The following is a 10,554-nucleotide window of genomic DNA, read 5'->3' as shown; positions in this document are numbered from 1 at the left end:
AGGTAAAAATTTTAATTACAATATCCTTTACCAAGATCCCAAAATGTTCTTCATTGGAAACTTGTGGAAAGTTCATATATGTATTTTTGTTTATTGTCATCATATAATCTTTTTCAATGATGTTCGGAACGTTCAACACATGTGTAAATACTACCATGAAATCAGATATAACTTTCAAGTCACATTGTAATAAACTAAATCAGAGTCTTCATATGTTGCTGATATTTTCTGCAACACTGTTTTCCAAAAGATTGAGACAAACCAACATGGACAAAGCCTCTGTCATTAGAACCATTTCCTCTTTTAATTTGAAATCTGTAAAATAATATAACATAACATTAAAAAAACAATACAGTATCACTATCAAAGAAGAAAATTGAATTGAATGATAAATCTTTACATCATGACAGTGGTGACTAAGAAAAAAGCATTAAAAGATAGACAAGTAAATTTCAGGGCCAAAGATTACACACCCCTCAGCAATTATGGTAACATTGTAAATATTGGCCAAAACTGTTTGTTGCATTGAATATACATTTGTTTCTCATTTTAATTTACAATTGTGTAGATCACAGTAGTTTAATCCATATACTAGAGATAAATGATTATAATTTTATACAAAGAGGTCAACCATAAATAAGATCAAGGTAAACTCAGCTGGTGGTCATGTCATCCTTCTTTGGGAAGTGAATGATCGAGACAAGCATATAAGATCATGTTCTTAAATGAGGCAAACAAGTTTCAGTACAAAATCTTAAGGTTAAATTACAAGGTAGGATTTGATTGCAGAATTTTAAAAACCTGATATAATGACCTGTGTTAATAAGCTACAAGATATGATCAGAAACAGTCCCTCCCAAAAGAGATTGAAGACTTTTATTACTTAAAAATAACCTCTTATGTGACCTTAATGTCTTCATACAGACTGTTTACCTAACATTTGTTGTTTACTGTTAAGGCCCATGCAATATACATGTACATTGATTTATTTTATAACATGATGTTATAGGCCTACATAAGGATTGATGATTACTTTATATGTCCAAGCAGCCATGGGTACAGTACAAGGAACTAATTTTGTTTCATAAATCAGCATCTGCATCAGTGAATATAGAATCAGCTTTGATTCAGCAACCAGCTAGCATCAGGATAAGCATTTTCAAAAACAGTTAGCTGCTAAGCATTGCCATCAGCATCAGCAAGCAAAGAAAGCATTTAAATCAGCATCGATGCTGAAACAAAGTTAGTTCCCTGAGAGAGCTGTAGGCAGACTCTGACCATGGCTTGAGACAATTTGATGGACACAACATTATATATACAACATTCATTTAAACAACATCTTTCTTTTCATCCAACTGCATATACATTTCTCATCATAAAAATTGTACATTCTTTCATTATGTAGACATAGAAGAACATCTGAATTCAGCTCACTATGATATAACAATTATACTGTGTTAAACCCTTATATTAAATTTACAGAATCATTTCATTGTGATATAAAACACATCTCATACCTTATTATAGAACACCTACAAGGGAGGTTCTTGGGAGGGCTCCAACACGGCATCACATGAAGTACAGAAATTGGTAGTCCAGAGAAAATATCTGAGCAATGTTCTTTTTAGTGAAACAAGGCATTCTGTAAACATGGTAAACAGAGTAACAATAAATTTTATAAAAAAGTTCAAAGGAAATTCTTTTAATTAAGTCTAGCTATTAAATAATATTAATATTTATTGAAGGGTGTCAGTGTTTTAACTGAATGGTATTTATTTACTGAAAGTGCATCCCAAAAAGTTTTATCACTGAGGTCTTAAAAGAATATAGTTTTGCTTCAATATCTTGAACGTCATTCGGAAGGGGATGCTTACTCCTCTGTGGCACCTGATCCCACCTCTGATGTTTTTAGAGGTCCCTGTTTGCTCTGCTTGAATTTTTCATTTTCAATGGACTTTTGAATTTGATTACTGTTTGTTATCTTAAAATTCATATTTCCTTGAAAAGTTTTTTCCCATTTTTTTCTTGACACATTTTAACCTCAATGTGTCGATTTCTATCAGATTTATCAAATTAAAAATTAGTTCCATCATGTTAGAAATAATAAGCTTTGCCTGTACCATTATAATATAGGTCCTCAACGAAAAAAATAATAATACTAACCTTAGAGATATTAAGTGGTGGCTACACATACATTCATTATTATTTTTCAATATGCATAGGCGTCGGAACCGGGGGGGCTTGGGCGGGCTTAGCCCCCCCCCCCCCACTTTTTTTCCAAATATATACTTACTATAGACATAGAACCTTGTTTTGTAGGTTTAGCCCCCCCCCCCACTTTCCACAGACACCTCGCAGGATAGGCTAAAAATGGGTAAAGTTTTGGTGTTTGGAGAAAAACTTAGGTACTAAAGTTCGACCCCCCCTCCCCCCACGAAATAGGACTTTCGCATCTGGGAAATGGACATTTCCTTTTTTTGGAAGGTAAATTTTTTTTTTTTTTACACTTAGCCCCCCCACTTTCAATTTGCTTCCGACGCCAATGATATGAAAAAATATTTGTTCAGTTTTGCTGCTTTTTTCATTTGAGGAATAATTTATATATCATTAATTTAAATAACTTTTCCCCAATGACATCTTCATATACTAGCTGCACTAATCTGCAAATCAGACTGAGTATGGTCCAAATGACTTGTATATTTCTACTTATATACAGTGAAGTCGCCAATTCCGGGTCACGTAAGTGTGTTTCGTTGATATTTTGCAAATTTGTTCAATTTAAATTTCATGCAATATATGTATTGAAAGAACAAATAGTGAGTCATCCAACCACTTTTTCGTTTTCAAAGTAGCTACACGGGAACAATATATACTGGGGTATTTCAGCAAGGCCTAGCTTCCCCAGTTACGAATCATTTTCTCCATTTCCGGGTCATGTGACTTCACGGTCGTGTACTATTCATGGAACGTTTCGGAACACGATTTTTATGATGTTGAAACTTAAAACAATTCATCCAGTTTGGAAAAAAAGTAAAACAACCACAAAAATATGTTTAAATTATTTTTAAAACAATTACAACAAAACAAATTGCAGTATGCAGAATTAAAAAAAAATGTATTAGGATTAAAAATAGTACAATTAAATTAATTTATTTAAAAAATGCATTGAAGCATGTGAAGGGTTAACTCGATTTTAATTTTTAGAAAAAATATTTTCCATTAGAATACTTTTGATAATCAAGGTAAATACATGGTTGTCGATTGGTTTTGTACATAGAATTTTGACATGTTCATGCCACGAGATTGCGTGACCCGCAATTGGAGAAACTACTACAGTTTGATTTAATACTCATTATAATTTTATTTGAGCAGCGATCATTATGATTGATTTCTGAGTTAAAACTAAATGCATTTGTCATACTTTCGAGCTCTTATTATTTATCTAGAACTTTTATATCAGCATTTCTGCAGCGAACAAAAACGAAAGTAGCCCGTCACCGCAACAGAAACATCCAAGTCTTTAATGCGTGTGTTTCAGAATTTCGATTGTCGGATGCTCTCTTAAAGCTGATATTCAAAATTTTGTAATTAATAACAAACAGAAAGACCAGTTCTTCATGACCAGCGTATTCATTAAGTTTTTTGCGCTTAAATTTTAACACTAGACATAAAATACACGCGAGTGACCCGGAATTGGAGACGACCCGGAATTGGCGACTCCACTGTAGTACAATCTTGTGTGAATATCATTATATAAAGAATTATAATACTTGCACCATGTGCACCTCCTTTCACAAAAAATAAAACAAAACAAAAAAAAAATTGAATATCAAAATTTTGATTTACAAATAACACAACTGATTTTATATATTTGTTTAATACGTAGAGCTGTTTCACGTAGCCGTCATTGGACATTTAACTTTGAGTGACTGAGGCTCAACGAAGGATGATCCGTTCTTACACAACTATTAATCGCTCATTAATGAAACCAAATTTACTCTACTCATAATATTTGAAAACCTGTTTTTAACTTCAAAGTATTTTTAAAAATGACGAACACTTGGTATTTGAAACAAAGTAACAAATTTATTAGTTCCCCGCTACCTACAGCTGACCTAATCGTGGTCTGCAAGAACCACGTGGAAATTTTCGGATCCTCCGTATAATGTTCAACTTATTTAAAATTGATGTGCACCAGATCACAGGCTTTGTCATCTCAAAATGTAATTACTGACACTAGGAGTTCTGTAAGATATCTGAGATAAGGCTTATATTTCACAATAAACACAAAAATTCCACTTACCAACTCCTACTTTCACTTTAGCCGAATATCGCATGACAGACATCAGAAATAAACAACGCATAGCGAATATAGTTCTTAATTTTCGTGCAATATTGTTTAAAATTATTTGACATCACACTCCATCTGTAGGATTAATATACTTATTTAGCCAAAAGTATTTTATTGCCTTACCTGCTAAAGGAATAACAGGCGTTACTTCAATCGAAACTGCTAAAACTGGGCGCGTATTAATTTATCAGGTCCACTGTAAAATCCAAGAAGGAGCATTCTATGATACGAAGTAAACATCTATGTAACTTTTATAAACAACAATATGAAATATTTCGATCGATACTTTCAACACATGGACATGTTTTAAGAGATACCTACTTATAATTTCTTTGTGTAATGGGGGCACTAGAGACAACGGATTATAAAAATATTCAATAGTTTTCAATACCGGAATCAAGGGAATGGCAACCCACCGATTTCGCATGGCAGACATGCATAGGTGGTGAAAAACATACAATTATAGAAAAAATACGCATATAATTGCTAGGAACAAAACAAATAGTTGTACCCATGACATTCAACTATCTGTACATATACAACAAATGTCATGTTACTGTTTTATTAGACCTGCAGCTGTGCAGTCCTGCAAGTGTATTATGCACATTGCTGCTGCAAGACATTGCAAGTGACAACCAATTTGAATACATCTCAAGACAGCTTTGCAATAGAAGGTGTCGTGGGTCAGTTTTTATGAAAAAGCAAGAAGTATTTATTAAAATATTGAAGTTTTTATTTTATACGATTTTCACTTGACTGAACACAAAAGCAAACCCTTAACTCAAGAAAAAAAAGTAAAAAATCTGAGCAAATTTCAATTTATCCTGGCTAGCTACGCCTTAGGTACAAAACCAGCTATCCTTTTCATATGCTCTGTTTTGTTGACTTTGGAACCAGCCCATTGTCACCAAAATTCTGTAAATATGAGGTCCTGAAAAATAAATACAAACCACAAAGCAAACAAAGTCAAAGCAACAGAACATAAAAATAAACAAACAAATAAACTTCTGCAATATTATACATTTGCACAACATTGTTTACATAAGACAACCTGGAGTTCGAAATAACAATATAATCAATTTTTTATAGCCCATTTATTAATATCATTACCGCTTAGGCCTCTAATTTATACCAAATTATGGTTATACTAATGTAAACAAGAGTTAAAATTAGCTGGCCAAAACTGTTCAAAGCTGATCAACAGCTATTGAGCTAATAAAGATTTCTATATAAATGTATCATTTAAATAGGTTTGATAAGTGACAATAAGTTAATATTTATAAAAATTGGAAAAAGGAAATGTGACTGTTCTAACCTAATAGTGTGATCTTGTAATCTGTGTCTTTAAAGTGGGAGGAACACACGACGTCGTGCTTCCCAGGCTGCCATAAACGTTTTGTCTTTGGGTCCATTCTTCTTACGGCCACGCGCCATTTCTGTCTTATACTGGGGTCTTCCGGAAATTTATGGCCTCCAAAGTTTGTACAATTCGGTACACAACAATATTGTGGCATTGGAATCAAATATCAACAGAAATTGGATAAAGATTAGACTGAACTCATGCAATTTACTTTCGCTTCTTTTAGTAAGTCGTCCGAGGTATTCCGAAAGTATAACCTCTAGTACACGAGCGCCATCTATGCGCGGGAAATTTGATGGGTGAAAACCATTGACGCATTTCGTGACGTCATAATGCATTGACTAGCCAGAAAATTACATCATCTTTTATAGATACGCAGTCACTAAAGATCTAAGTGATATACTCAATGCATTGTTAACAAAACCTATGTAGTTTCAGTTTTTCAGAAATTCACAGGGCCAAATAAGGCAAAAGTGAACGTTGTTCTTTGTTTAGTCAAAAGGAAGATCAAGTAATATGTTGGAAAAATCTTGAAAAATTTTCTTTTTTTGATATAGTGACATTCTCAAGTAATAGAAAAATCAAAAAGACCCTCCCCCAACAAGTAACATTTTCCATACTGTTTTTAACTTGCCCACGTGCTCAACGAGCGATGTGGCAAATGGGCCTATTGTTAGATAATGTCATACAGTTGTAATATTTCAAAATGATTCCAACATTCGTCAATTCCTTTTTATCGATATCGACATCATAATTACGATATCGTCACAAGGTTTACCAATAAAATTTACGTTATGGTTCAGTTCGATATCGACATTAAATTCTCCATATCGTCGATATCGAAATCGCATACAGATCAACTTAATATAATAAGAATATTGACTATATCGACACCACGTTGTTTATATCGACATCAGAGAAGGTTTGGGGCATGTATGCTTATTGCTGGCCGATTCGATATGTAGCGGTAATGAGTTGAGATTCGCAATGTAGCGGATATATTGACTTTGTTGCTTGTTTTAAAGTGGTTGGGTGGTTTAAAAGAAGAGCTCCATATTAAGATATACTAAAATGATCAAATTTCAAAATTAAAATTTATGATTTTTTTCTTTGCTAATTGATAGTTGAAAGCATAAAATATCATATCTAAAAAATAAATTATATCTGGTGGTTAATTTATTTCACCCCCTAGCCTCCTTAAAGATAAATGGATCCTCATTACTACAAATATTTCCCCGCTTCAGTGATTAAAATAACGTGTGAAACAGTCAGTCTATTGTATTGCAGTTGCTTGATTAATAAATCAATCGGTTACATCAATGTTTAAATCAACACATTCACTTGTACTGGCTAAAGAATTTGTTAATAAACAAGAGGCCCATGGGCCTTATACATGTAGGTCACCTGAGTATCTTGCGACAACTTTCTAACAATTGAATTTGATTCATGTTTTAAACCAGAGGCCATGAAATTCACAATTTAGAAAGAGGCACCATTGCTTATCATAATTATACACTCAGCATGCTTATTTTGGTTACTTAATACCCAGAGGTAGATCAGAGTAACAAAGAGAAAATGCATTTCCACTTCTAGCCCTGGGTCAGGGCTTCTTGTGTTAGGGCGGGTCCACAGTTGATCTCCCTATCCCACAGGAACCATTGATCCTGGGGCCACATCTTTCATGATGTTGGATTTTTAAAAAAGTTTTATTTCATCATGCTGTTGATTAATACCAAAGTGCAGATTTCTCAGCATTAAATTATTTCAGACTATGTTATCCCCCCCCCCAAGTACCTCTGTCCCAGGGGCCAGGAAATTAACCATTTTTGGAAGAAGCAGATTTTTTTGTCATTGATATAATACTAAGATCATTGGCATTATACCCAACAACAAAGGAAAAGATTTTCAAAGAATTCATGCATTTTCACTATATAAACATTAAATCCCCGCCATAACACAAGAAGCCCTAACCCAAGGACCCTGAAATTCAAAATTCTCAAAAAGGCATCCTTCCTCCTCATAACTATGTACGTAGTTCATTGCTTAAATATCCAGGTGCAGAAAGGAGGAGTTTTAAAAAATTCATTCATTTCCATCATATACATGTAATTAATATGCATTTTCACTATATAATCTATATAACCCCGCCCTAACACCAGAACCCCCAACCCAAGGGCCATGAAATTCACAATTTTGAAAGAGGTAGTCTTACTCAACATAACTATGTACTTGGTTTGTTTATTTAATACTCAGGAGCAAAGAAGAAGATTTAAAAAAAACTAGGAGACTTATTGTTCACAGAACAATAAGAGGTCTTTCCACCTTTTGAATTTCAATTTCATTTAATATTTATCTATCTAAAATTAAATTTTATAAAAAAGAAAAAAGGAATGGCTTAAAAGAAGAAAAAAAAATGAAAATAATTTTTTTTTTAGGTGACCTTGACCTTTGTCCTTCAAGTCATATTCAGGTCAAAGGTCAAGGGTCACATTGTAATTAACCCCATGTCTCTATGGCTTATAGTTTTAAATTTATAAGGTTTTATAGTAAGCACAAAAGCATTTAAGGGCAGTAACTCATTCAAGGAGTAACCAGATCCTTTTGCACTTGAACATAAAAGTTTTGCCTAAAGTCCCATAAGACATTAAAGAAGGTTTCATGACTTTGCGGTTTACGGTTTTGAGCAATAGCAATAAAAATGTTTTTCGCACAAGAGGCAATAATTTTTAATAGGGTCAATCTTAAGGGAAAAGAATGAAATCTTTGACACAGTTTTAAGAGTACATATTAATGATGCATAGACATTAAGCATATGTTGAAAGACAAAAGAGATATAAAAAGAGCGAAATTTCTAAGTTTTGGAATGACCTTGACTTTTGACCTTTACATGAATTTTAAGCTCAAAGGTCAATGAATCTTATGCAGTTGGGCTCATGTCTCTATACCTTCTCATTTTGAAAATTTTTAATTATTTGTAAAATTCAGAGACTTTCAGGGGCAATAACTCATTGAAGGAGTCACCAAATACTTTCACAATGAATAAATTCCAGAATCCTCTTAATTAGTCGAAGACTTTAGTGAAGGTTTCATATTTGTACGGTTTACGGTTTCGAAGTAGTAGCGATAACAAGGTTTTTCGCACAAAGGGCGATAACTTTTAATAGGGTCAATCTTACGGAATACGAATGAAATCTTTAAAATAGTTTTAAGAGTACATATTAATGATGCTAAGACAGTTTGTATATGTTAAAAGACAAAAAAAATACGAAAAGAGCTTAATTTCTCAATTTTGGAATGACCTTGACCTTTGACCTTTGCATTAATTTCATGATCAAAGGTCAATGAATCTTATGCAGTTGGTCCTATGTCTCTACACCTTCTTGTTTTGAAAATATTTAATTATTTCTAAAATTCAAAGACTATCAGGGGCAATAACTCATTGAAGGAGTCACCGAAGACTTTCGCAATGAATAGATTCCAGAGTCCTCTCAATTAGTCGAAGACTTTAGTGAAGGTTCCATATTTGTACAGTTTACGGTTTCGAAGGAGTAGCGATAACAAGCATTTCTTGCGAAAGGGGCAATAACTTCGAAAGGGGTTATAGTTCATATGCGTTGGGTCAAATTTGTTCCTAACTTTTAAAGACCTTTACGATGAACAAAAAGTCTTTTCGATAAACGTCGAAACAAAAAATCAGCGGAAGAAAAATAAGAATAACTAGGAGACTTATTGTTCAAAGAACAATAAGAGGTCTTTCCACCTTTTGAATTTCAATTTCATTTATAATTTATCTCTAAAATTAAATTTCCTAAAAAAAAGAAACCAGGAATGGCTTAAAAGAAGAAAAAAAATGAAAATTTAGAATTTTTCAGGTGACCTTGACCTTTGACCTTCAAATCATATTCAGGGTCAAAGGTCAAGGGTCACATTGTATTTAATCTCATGTCTCTATGACTTATAGTTTTAAAGTTATAAGGTTTAATAGTAAGCACAAAAGCATTAAAGGGCAGCAACTCATTCAAGGAGTCACCAGAACTTATTGCGCTTGAACATAAAAGTTTTGCCTAAAATCCCATCAGACATTAGAGAAGTTCTCATGTCTTTTCAGTTTAAGGTTTTGGAGCAATAGCAAATAAAATGTTTTTTGCACAAGGGGCAATAACTTTTAATAGGGTCAATCTTAAGGGACAAGAATGAAATCTTTGAAACAGTTTTATGAGTACATATTAATGATTCTAAGACAGTTTGTATATGTTAAGAGACAAAAAAAGATATAAAAAGAGCTTAATTTCTCAATTTTGGAATGACCTTGACCTTTGACCTTTACATGACTTCTAAGCTCAAAGCTCAATGAATCTTATGCAATTGGTCTCATGTCTCTTTCACTTTCTCGTTTTGAAAATTTTTAATTATTGCTAAAATTCAAAGACTTTCAGGGGCAATAACTCATTGAAGGGGTCACTGAATACTTTCGCAATGAATAGATTCCAGAGTCCTCTCAATTAGTTGAAGACTTTAGTGAAGGTTTCATATTTCTACGGTTTACGGTTTCGAAGGAGTAGCGATAACAAGCATTTCTTGCAAAAGGGGCAATAACTTTTAATAGGCTCAATCTTAAGTAATACGAATTGAATCTTTAATATAGTTTTAAGAGTACATATTAATGATGCTAAGACAGTTTGTATATGTTAAGAGACAAAAAAGATATAAAAAGAGCTTCATTTCTCAATTTTTGAATGTTCTTGACCTTTGACCTTTACATAAATTTTAAGCTAAAAGGTCAATGAATCTTATGCAGTTGGTCCCATGTCTCTATCACTTCTCGTTTCAAAAATTTTTAATT

The 10,554-nt window shown here is 33.1% G+C and overlaps 1 long non-coding RNA gene across 1 annotated transcript; it reads right to left on the bottom strand.

Annotated features, from left to right (window-relative positions):
- LOC134254682 (uncharacterized) lies at window positions 1-4,344 on the bottom strand. The gene is made up of 3 exons (XR_009989365.1): window positions 4,304-4,344; window positions 1,518-1,642; window positions 1-315 (listed from the first exon to the last, which is right to left on the bottom strand). It is a non-coding gene; the product is annotated as an uncharacterized LOC134254682 (long non-coding RNA).
- Window positions 4,345-10,554: the final 6,210 nt, after the last annotated feature.

The sequence above is a fragment of the Saccostrea cucullata genome, unplaced genomic scaffold (genome assembly GCF_032062105.1).
Source record: "Saccostrea cucullata isolate Sc308-1 unplaced genomic scaffold, CSIRO_AGI_Scuc_v1 ctg4029, whole genome shotgun sequence".
Lineage (NCBI taxonomy): Eukaryota > Metazoa > Mollusca > Bivalvia > Ostreida > Ostreidae > Saccostrea > Saccostrea cuccullata.
This window is presented reverse-complemented; position numbering and strand designations above follow the sequence as displayed.